This window comes from Etheostoma spectabile, chromosome 5 (assembly GCF_008692095.1).
Source record: "Etheostoma spectabile isolate EspeVRDwgs_2016 chromosome 5, UIUC_Espe_1.0, whole genome shotgun sequence".
NCBI classification, from domain to species: Eukaryota; Metazoa; Chordata; class Actinopteri; order Perciformes; family Percidae; genus Etheostoma; species Etheostoma spectabile.
Window position 1 is genome coordinate 18,106,904 of NC_045737.1, and position 6,532 is coordinate 18,113,435.

Genomic DNA, 6,532 nt, shown 5'->3' on the forward strand with positions numbered 1-6,532 from the left:
GTGTGTGTGTGTGTGTGTGTGTGTGTGTGAGAGAGATATGAGAACTGGTGTGCTCTCCTATGAAGGATACAGACAAGAGTAGATCATAATTTCATATCTTTTTTGTAAATCAAACCAGCCTGTCGTAGTTTGTTTCCATTCATAATTTTGGAATTAAGTATTTTCTAAAGCATCAAAATGACAAAACATCTGCATTATTCCTTTGTAGTATATTTCTTACTTGTCTCTTCTAATGTATATTGAAATCAAACAACTATGCTTGAATTTTTTCTCTTACTTTTGTGGAAATTCAGCTTAAAACACTGATAAAAGTTGATTCTGCCTTAGTCAAAATTAGTATAGCTTAGTATACCTTTTTTATTTTTTATAGAATATTTCATGCAGGTGAGAATCACTGCCATCATCATTTCCTCTACTAAATAGAAGACTGCACTGGAGGAAAGGAGTGAGTTTCAAAGGCATCTTTCAACATCATTGATATTACATTGATATTCTTATGAGGTTCTCTCTAAACTTTCTTGCTCATTTAAATATTTTAGCCATCATTTTTTTTCTTGTCAAACTGCTGCACGTTAACGACCAGGCCCTACGTTCTGGAGCGTTACAGATTTCATTTAACACTGCCACATGCTTCGTCATTTAGTTGTACAAGAAAATGGCCTTTTGCTCTTTCTAAAATTTCTTTCTTGGTTGCAATATCTCGTCCCATTTCTCAGACATAAGTTTAACTGTATCAACTTTCTTGTCCCTTACTATTAATAGTTTTATGCTCCTTACGTCGGGGTCTTTCTTTGATAGACTTTTTTTGAGAAAGACCAGCAGATCTTATATAAAACCCTTTGTGTCCTTTTTTACAAAATCCCAAAGATGCCGTTGTCCAATTTAACAGCCTTATACTTTAGAGGTCCTATGACATGTTGCTTTTTGGATGCTTTTATTTAGTCCTTAGTGGTCCCCTACTACTGTATCTGAAGTCTATTTCCTGAAATCCAGCCTGGGTGCAGAATTACAGCCACTAGAGCCAGTCCCACAATGAGCTTTCCTTAGGACGGGGGTATGACCGGGGGGGGGGGCAGCAAGGTGGAGGGGGGGGTATGGCCTTGACCAACTGCCATGCTCTGCTTGTTTGCAAGGCACGGCGTCTCTCCATTTCTCATGGGCGGGCCAAATTCCCTGGGCAGGCAAAGCAGAGAAAGGGGAGGTAACCTTTCCTATTATGACGTCATAAGAGGAAGATTCCAGATCGGACCATCTGAGCTTTCTTTTTCTCAAAGGCAGAGCAGGATACCGAGGGCTCGGTTAACACCTATCACCATTTCTAGCCACTGGGGGAGCTCATATCAATGTTAAAGAAAACTAATAAAGTGAAATTGTCATGCCAAGGACCTGATGTGTCACTACTTTTTACAGTGCTGTGCCTTAACTTCAAGAGGATGCAATTTGGATCTGTAAAACCACTTTGCATATTAATTTGGATGTTTACAGAACTGTCCAACAATTTTTTTTTTTTAATTAATAGTTTACCTAATTAACTTCTTTGTTTGTAGCACTCAACCAGCACCCTCTTAAAGCTGGAGTGGGTAGAAAAAAGAAGAAAAAAACGCCAAAATTTGAAGTAGAGTGAGACCTCTTCCTGCTGTCCCTCTCCATGCCTATGCCCAACAGCCAATAGGAACGCACTCCATTTCTCTCTGACATGACCTGTGATTGGCCAAAGTCTCCTGTGATGGCTAGATTTTATGAAGCCTGAATACAGAGCCAAGAGGAGGTGCAGAAGTCTAGTTTTCTCTCTGGCTTTAATGATGCCAAAAATAAAGTGCCTACCACAGCTTTAAAGTCTCTTAAGTTTTCAAGAGTTTTTTTGAGTTGGACAGGTTCTGTTTTTTTGAGCTTTTGAGGAACAAGGAACATCTTGTTCATGTGGATTTGCCTTTTGCTGGGACTGCCTAGTGTGTTATCTAACTATCCCGCAATTTATCTTCAGTGCTCTGGAAATCTTCAGTCAACAGGAAAATGTATTTATTACACAAACAGTGTAGTCAGCCATAAAGAGCAGCGCTCTTATTATAGCTGCACACATCTGTCAGAACTCCTTGAAAGACCTTGAAAGACCACATGGCAACTGCTTTGAATGAGTATCTTTGAAATGCTGATTTAAGGCTAAAATAAAATGAATTGTGCTGCTGTGCACTTACACTAGCAAGTGATTTTGAACCGAATGCTTCAGGGTTTTCTTGGTCTTTGAACAAATCATGTGCACATACAGAATAGCCACAAGTCTCATGCACATAGACAGCAGCATACAGAGTGTGGTGGGCTTCAGAGTGCCTACTTGTGGGCCGTGGAGGTACTGCCAAATGGTTAGCTTATATTACGGTTAGATTAAATCACATTTGTTGTTCATTTACAACGCTAGTAGTTTTTGGTATCTAAATGTGCTTCACATTAATACATAAAAAGTCAAATTGAATGCACGCTCCCTTAGGTGCAGTGACACAAAATGGATTGTTTTTTTAATGTGAAAAAGGGAATGTGCAAGACTACTCTGTACCAGTAAAACCTCAAAAGTGTCTGGTGAGGAAATAATACCCGTAATACATTTAATTTAGATTCATAGACATCATTGGCGATCAAACAGTCGGGCTTCAGCAGGCAAAACAGAAAGTCATCACGACATTGACAACTTGGTCAAAAGTGAAACTAGCTATATTGTTGCTGCTCATGTTGCTCGTCTCCCTCTCCCTTAGAGGACCAGAAATTATCTGTGCCTGCTCTTTCAAATTCATCTTTTAGCCCACACAGGCCTAGCTCCCATTAAGGTGATTATCCCCCACACAGCTGATTATATAATAAACTGCTACATTTCCTTCTTGAGATTTCTATTTCTATTTCTCTGTATACATTTGACAAAGTACTTTCCCAATTGCAATAGCCCATGTCTGGCCTGATGCTCCTTTCAACAGTTTTTGCACTGTAATGATAAGGCTATTGGACATAATGTACCTTCGCCATGGGAAGTTAGTTTAGATTCAGCTCGGTAGAACAGAAGCAGAGGATAACTTAGATGTCCACAGCTTTTAAATATTCATCTCCAAGTGTAATATTTTTAGAATCCCTGCACATTTTATATTGGGGCACATGTCTGAGGATGGTGCATGGGAAATTTTCTATTTTCTGTTTTCTAACTTTAACTGTTTTCTTTGTCGGGGAGTGGGATCAAACCAGAGATCTGAAAATAAACTGTATTCATGCCGTGATGGGAAAGACCGTTGTTACTGTTTACAAGACCAGATGCAGTGTTATTGGTCTCTGTGTTACTTTCATGCCCCAAAGCCTGAATCTTATCGTAAACTATGATAGTGTGCAGTTTAACTCTGATTGGTCAGAGATAACCGGGCTGATAATTTCCACATTTGTTGCTATGCCAACACTTGTGGTAATTAAGTTATCTGCCGTGGGTACTTTATGGTGATTGTACACTATATAATGCCTTCTACAATATTGGGTTACACTTTACTTGAAGGTATCTATATAAGTGTGACATGACACTGTCACGAACGTGTCATAAACATTATAAACAAGTCATAAACGTGTATGACGTAACGCTTCTTTTATTGTCATTAAGGTTTTTTTGACAGTATTGTGTCACTCTCATGTAGATACCTTCAAGTAAAGTATTACCCAAGAGTGTATAGGACTTGATTGCTGCTTTGATCAGAGAGAGTATAGAAGCATTATTGAGTGCACCATCTCAGGATTTACCTGTTTTGTAGCCACTTCTCAGAGTTCATGTGATCATTAAAGCCCAAGGTGAAGTTGTATTAGGCTAACTGATACTGCTGTTCACCTATACTTGCCCCTGCAGCACTCTGACAAATATTCCATATGGCACAGAGCAGAGCATCTGGCGGCTGTTCAACAATATAATGTTTTTTCATCACTAGAATTAACACAGGCGTTTCAACAGCTCTGTCCCGTCAGCGAGATTATCCCGAGGTCAACAAGCTGTTTGATGTTTATTTACTGAGCCTACAAAGCAGTTGAAGTCTTTCAATGTTTCAGGCAAGGGTAAATAAAATTATAATCCTATGACTGGCAATGTTCATGTTTTACTTGTATTTGTGTTTGACACTGAAAGCTTGACCACAGGTTGTTCCCACCAGAATCAATATTTCTCTCTGGTTGCACTTTTATTCCTCCACACTTTAATTTTGATTTCAAACTTGTCATTTATTTTGAATGGCTGTTTTATATACTAAAGGCTCTACCTACCATGTACACTTGCAAACATTCCTGGCTTGTGTCTTGCCTTCCATCTTTAAACTTTAAGGAAGTAATAGGAGTATTTCCTCCTAAGTTTAAGAAGTACCAACCTGTTGTAGATACTGTGGGGCTTCAAGGATATTCTAACTGCTTGTGTTTATATTTGCCAAGTCTGGCTAATGTCTATATAGATTGGTGAGTGATGGAGTGTAGACTATAGAGATGCCAAAGAAGAGAGTGTAAGTACTTAAAAGGTATTGCTGTGTGCCTGCAGTTGCTGGCAGTCAAGTGTGTCAGAAGTGCTATTTGTAGCTTTAGTTCGAGCTTCTTGGATACATGACAAAAGCCTGGCTGAGATTTTTTATCATCATTTATGTTCTAGTGTTTGTTAGTGTTTGTTTAATTGTCTGAACATAAAGAGTATTTGTGAATTGTAAATAAATACAAGTAAAGGGCTTATATTTGCCTAGGTGGTCAAAAACAATAAAATCCACACTGTGGTCTGTAAATGTCTGACAGTGACACTTTTCTTTTTTTGACTCTCTATTCAACACTTTGATTTAAAATCAAATGACAATGAAATTGTAGTGTGGACTACATACTTTGTAGGTGTTTATATCAACATTGGGTTAAGTGTAGGAATCATACCCATTTCTATATATAGTGTTAGGGGGGACAGAAGGATGGACTCAAATGCACGGCTCACAGTGAAGGATTTTATTAGGAAAAAGGGATGGAAGTAGGGAGATGGACGCCAGGAGCAGGGGGTGGCGCCGGGAGACTGTGCAGGAGGAGCCGGGAGCGAGCCGAGGAGGGGCGAGGGCACGGCGAGCAGAGACGGAGGACGGAGCCGGGTGGCGGCAAAGGGAGAGATGAGAGTGGAGGAGCTGCGGTGGCGGAGGTGCAGCAGTGCGGGGGGCAGAGCAGGATGATGAGAGGAGACGCCGTGGGAGGAGGACTGGTGGGGGGTCCGAAGCCAGCCGGCCGGAGATTAACTGAAACAGGAAAACACAGGGAGAGTCAGTAACGACAGATACAAAGACACAACGGCTAGCACAGGATTTGCGGAGGTTCACCTGTAGCTGATCTGACGATCAAGTGAAGAGTGATGCAGAGCCAGGGTATATAAACAGAGTAGATGATGAGGCAGGCAGGTGTGGATGGCTGGAGCGGGTGAAGGCTGGCAGGTGCGTCTGATGTGGTGATTGGCGTTGAAGGGCAGGTGTGGGTGATCAGCTGGCTTCGGACGGGAGAGCAGAAAAACCAAACAGGAAGGCAAAACCAAACAAGATAGGCTGGGCAAACGAGACCTTTCGAGGTGAGTAATAAGGGAGACAGACTCACGACCAGCCGGGACCCCGCCATGACATATAGTTCTTCTTAGTCCCTCTACACAGTCCCTCCAATATATACAATAAAAATGAGGTACCAAATATAAAGATAAAATCAATAAAATAAAATAAATAGAAAAACTAAAATGCACTGCCAGCATATGGTAAACAAAATAATATAATAATATATAAGTTTACACATAAGATCAACACTCTACCTCTATATAATAGCTATCTAAATAAGGTTTATAGATGCGTTACAAAGTCTTTATTAACAATTAACAATTATTATTTTCTTCTAATGCAACTTTATAGCCAAACAATGTTTTACGGTTTATAAACAATTTCTTAATCATGAACAAAAAGTTAATATATAAAATGTTTTAATATATATTTGTTAAAAAAATAAATACGTAAAGCATAAATAATAATTAATAAACATGAATTATTTTGTTGTTACTTAACAGTAAAATAACTATTGTAAGTTTAATTAACTATCAATTTACCATTTATTAGAAATGGTTATTATAAAGGGTTACCGGTGGCAAGCTGGGTAAACATGAAGCTTGTGTAGCTGTTGTGCATGTCTGACAGCTTTGTCAGTGGAGACAGCACACATTATTGGTTGCCTTATTCGCCACCATTAGCCTTTATGACAGTCCTTTACTGCTTCTCGTGGTGATGGTGCAGTCGATACACTTGGCATACACAGTTTACGTATATTGTAGCTGTGTGTTTGGGTAAAATGGAGTCATGGGCATAGTGCCGGGATAAAAGAACATATCATTGTGTGTGTGTTTGTGTGCAGCTACATCTAATTCCTTTTACTGGAAACACGTAACACACAGACACATCACTGAACATTTCCTGCTTTAGAAGCTGTCTCCATGGCGATACAGCCAGAAGGCAGGGCAAGGCAGCTTTATTTGTATAGCACA

General features: G+C 39.7%; 1 protein-coding gene across 21 annotated transcripts in view; it reads left to right on the forward strand.

Moving 5' to 3' along the window:
* kcnt1b (potassium sodium-activated channel subfamily T member 1b) overlaps nt 1–6,532 on the forward strand; it is a 70,146-nt gene that overhangs the window by 27,528 nt on the left and 36,086 nt on the right. The gene's annotated exons all lie outside the window — the stretch shown is intronic.